The sequence below is a fragment of the Vigna umbellata genome, chromosome 2 (genome assembly GCF_029865625.1).
Source record: "Vigna umbellata cultivar VRB3 chromosome 2, Vumbellata_1.0, whole genome shotgun sequence".
NCBI classification, from domain to species: Eukaryota; Viridiplantae; Streptophyta; class Magnoliopsida; order Fabales; family Fabaceae; genus Vigna; species Vigna umbellata.
Genome location: NC_142166.1, coordinates 21704817 through 21709747, shown reverse-complemented (window position 1 = coordinate 21709747; position 4931 = coordinate 21704817). Strand labels below are relative to the sequence as shown.

At 36.5% G+C, this 4931-nt stretch overlaps 1 pseudogene; it reads left to right on the top strand.

The window, feature by feature from the left end:
• Positions 1-1027: 1027 nt before the first annotated feature.
• Positions 1028-4650, top strand: LOC124834592 (uncharacterized; annotated as a pseudogene).
• Positions 4651-4931: the final 281 nt, after the last annotated feature.

Sequence of the window (4931 nt, the reverse complement as noted above, 5' to 3'; positions counted from 1 at the left end):
TAAATAGGTGAGAAAATGGAAATTGACCTAAAGTAGCCCAAGACTGTGTATTCTACACATCCTTACAAGTTCGAAGTTGTTAAAGGAAGGTAAGAAACATGATACAATAGATGAACTAGCTATATCTTTAAGTTTGCGTACTTGACACCTAAAGAAGTAGATGAAATAGCTAAAAATCACTACTCAAAGCTCAAAAAAATTGTACTAATTTTGGAAACTGCACTAAACTAGGAAAACATACAACAAATAAACTATCCTAACAAGTTAAGAATGGTAGAACCTAGCTATTTAAGAACTCACACTACATAAAATACCTAAAACTCAAAATTTGACAACTTAGAAACCTAAAAGTAGTACCTAAAATACACTAAAAAAGAATGCAAAGTATATTAAAGTACTCATGAAAACAGTAAACTAACTATCTACACCACTTTTAAAAGATAAAAGAAAGATAAAATTGAAGTGTCAATTGAAAAATAAAAAAGAAAAACAGAATTTGACTATTGAACACCTATAAATAGACTAAAGTAGGTGAGAATTTTATTTCCTTGCAGAAATTTGTTATCAAACCTGCATTTAGACCATGACTGAATGTTCATCTATATGTTGTATGTTGATGTATATATTGTATGTTCCTCTATATTGTGTGTTCATTTATTAGGCCACAATTTGATTAAGTTAATTAGTCTTTTAAAGTCCTATGTACTACACACATTCTCAATGGAATGAGAAGGGTAAAAGTACCTTAAACACTTACAATGTACAAAATATGTGGAAGTACTCTATAAAAGAGAACTTCAGTAATGTCAGAAAATTGACTCCCCCAAATTTAATACACAACCACTTAGGATGTCAAAGACATTTCAATACTGAGGACTTGTCTTTGCATGCCCTTATTGAATGCCTATGACAATAGTGTTCAAATTGCCTTCCATGTTCGACTTGAGTAGTAATAGGTTTATTACTTATGTCACATGGAGTGTTGCTGTTTTGGCTAAGTTTTTATTTGTTTGGCTTGTCATAGAACATGGCCCATTTCCCCAATCATCGTGGATGGATGTACGATCGTTGTTATAGTGGAAGGAGAGGTTTGAAGGAATCTTTTGTCATCGGAGTTGAAGAGTTTGTGCAGACGGCCCGACGATATCAATATTATGCCCTTGATGGAGGGATTCGATGTCCATGCATCAAGTGCGAATGTACAAGGATTTTGAAAGATGAAGTCATCAAACTTCACCTTTACCAAAAAGGGTTCATGCTTAATTACACGGTTTGGACATTTCATGGTGAAGAAATTCCTTCGACCTCTACTACAGCTGAAAAGCGGCTTGCATCAGGTTCGAATACTATTGTACATACATCTGAGATAGATCAATTTGCCTATATGCAAGAGATGATCGACAATGCTCTTCGTCGCCATGCTGAACAAAAAGCAAACGATAGTCATGATGAAAAGTCTCCAAATGAAACCACTCAGAGGTTTTACAATTTATTGACAAAGGCAAATCTACCTGTATTTGAAGGTTCATCTGAGTCAAAATTGTCAGTGTGCATTAGACTCATGGCTGGAAAATCTAATTGGAACGTTCCCATTCAAGCAGTGGACTTCTATACAAAATTGATGTTAGATTTAACACCACCAAACAATTTTATGCCGAAGAATTATTACCAAGCCAAAAAATGTGTTTCAAAGTTGGGATTGGAAGTCAAGAAAATTGATTGTTGTGTTAATGGATGTATGTTATTCTATGACAATGACAGTGGCAAAAATGATGCATTGTTGGTTGAATGCAAGTTTTGTGGCTCACCTCGATATCATACGATGCATGCTGGACGGAGGCAAAAAAACCAATTCCCTTAAAGTCCATGTTCTACTTGCCTATAATTCCAAGATTACAAAGAATGTTTACTTTAATGCAAACATCAGAACACATGACATGGCATGATGGTAACAAAACTAAAGGATTTTTGCGTCATCCTTCTGATGGTGAAGCTTGGAAGCACTTCAATCATAAACATCCATTCTTTGTTAGTGAACCGCATAACGTCAGACTTAGTCTATGCTCTGATGGGTTTACCCCGTACATTCAGGCGTCTGCATCACCATATTCATGTTGGCCCGTGATAGTTACCCCATACAATCTACCATCTAAGATGTGTATGACAAAGCCTTACATGTTTTTATCGTGTAAAATACCAGGTCCATCTAATCCCAAATCATTGATTGATGTTTATTTGGAGCCTTTGATTGATGATTTGAAGAAGTTATGGAATGGTGTTTGGATGTATGACGTTTAAAGGAAGCAAAATTTCCATATGAGGGCAGCCTTGATGTGGACTATTAATGACTTCCCAACGTATGGCATGTTATCTGGTTGGAGCACGCATGGTCGATTAGCTTGTCCACATTGCATGGAACATACAAAGTCATTCCAATTGAGTTATGGTCGGAAAAGTAGTTGGTTTGACTGCCATCGACGGTTCTTGCCCATTGATCACCCCTTTAGAAGAAACAAAAAGGCATTTCGCAAAGGGCAAGTTGAAACGAATATGCCCCCGCCGAAGTTGACTAGATCACACGTTTGGAGAAGAGTGAAAGGCTATCCAAAAGTCACTGAATCTGGTCAGAATAGGATAGAATGGTTTGGAGAATGGCATAATTGGACTAAAAGAAGCATATTCTAGGAACTTCCCTATTGGAAAGACAACTTGCTAAGACATAACCTCGATGTCATGCACACAGAAAAAAATTTCTTTGACAATGTCTTCAACACAGTTATTAATGTTATAGGTAAGACAAAAGATAATGAGAAAGTAAGAAAAGATTTACCTTTGTATTGTGGACGAAAAGACTTAGAGTTGAAGGCGCAAGGTAACGGCCGATTATTTAAACCAAAAGCAAATTACACCATGTCAAAAGACGAGGCAAGAATAGTGTGTGGATGGATCAAGGAGCTTAGAATGCCAGATGGATATGCTTCTAACTATTCCAGATGTGCCAATGTTCAGAACGATACTATTCAAGGGTTGAAGAGTCATGATTGTCATGTATTCATGGAGACTTTCATCCCTCTTGCGTTCAGTTGTTTGCCAATGCACGTGTTAAATCCACTGATAGAAATCAGTAACTTCTTTAAAGATTTGTATTGCACGACATTAAAGGAGAATTCCCTTAAAAAGATGGATTAAAATATCCTAATTATTCTCTGCAAATTAGAAAGAATATTCCTTCCTGCATTCTTTGATTCAATGGAGCATATTCCAATTCATCTTGCATATGAAGCTTGGCTTGGGGGACCTGTGCAATACAGGTGGATGTATCCATTTGAAAGGTTTATGGGAGAATCCAAACGTTCAGTTAAAAATAAAGCTAGAGTAGAAGGCTCAATTTGTGTAGCTTACTTGCACAGAGAGACAACGTATTTTTGTTCACATTATTTCAAAAACTTCATGTTGTTCCCCACTCATGTCAGAAATGAAATGCAATGGCAAGTTGAACCACGTGAAGGTGCACTATCAGTTTTCTAACAATCAGGCCGTCACGTAGGGAAAGAATTCACTCATTGGTTAATTGATGCTGAATTCAACTCTGCTCATGTCCATGTCTTAATCAATTGCACTGAAGTTAAGCCGTACCTTGAGTATGTCATCATCCATCTCTTATCTTTCCAACGGTACAATTGTTATACAGTAATGAATTTCATTTATACCAACTCATTTGTTGTGGCTGAGCAAGTCGTAGAAGGAAATACTTCTGCTAGAATACACTCAGAGTTTCCCCATTGGTTTAGAAATCAGGTCCGTACTTTTTCCTATGTTTAGAGCAAGGTTAATTTGACTCTTGTTTTTATAATTTTTTTAGTATCTTTGTAGGTTTTTAATCAAGCATTAACTCCCACGGTTCAAGAGTTAAGACATCTCTCGAATTGGCCAATTAGATGTGTCAAAGAATGGAACACTTACTTCACCAATGGTTACAAATTCCATACACATGAATGGTCTAAAGGAAAGAAAACATCAAATTGCGGTGTGTATGTCAAGGGCCTAACAGAGGGTTGTTATGATGATTTCTACGGTATCATTCATAAAATATATGAACTAGAGTACAACAACACTACTTCTCGAAACAGAGTTGTACTTTTTAATTGTGAATGGTTTGATCCTTCTAGAGCTGGTACTAGAGTGGATCCACGCTTTAATATTGTCGAACTCAACCAGAGATTAAGATATAGACCGTTTGATCCTTTCATTCTACCAACTAATGTCAGACAAGTTTATTATGTGCCATATCCACCATTCCGCAATATTGACAAGCGTGGTTGGGCTGTAGCAATACAAACCAAGCCTAGAGGTCGCATTGACTCAAATGAGGTTGAGGAAGATGTTGCCTACCAACTTGACCAAATGTCACAACCACAAGAAATTATTGAAGTTGAACGTATAACCGCATTGGTCGACCCTGATGGTGATGGAGATGAATTAGAAGCAACAATACAAGGTGATGAAGAACAAGAAGAAGAGAAAGAAGAAGAAGAAGAAGAAGATGATGATGATGATGACAACGAAGAAGAAGAAGAAAAAGATGATGATGATAATGACGATGATGAAGAAGAAGAAGATGAAGATGAAGATCATGATGACGACGATTGAATGTTGGACATCTATTGTAGGCAATTGAACTATCATTTGAATAGAGTTATCTAAAATACCATCTTAAAAGTTGTATGCAATTATTTATACATTGACTTTAAAAACCATTGATCCTTCCTTATTCATTTCTATTTTTTCACTTTATTTGTAACTATTTCAATGCAGTAATGACATGACAAGGTTCAGAACGTCCTGATAAAGGAAAGGGGGTAGCAAGGCCTAAAAAGAGGCAACGGCAGGCACCAAAGTATGTACTTAGGGTGTCTGCTAAACTACCTACC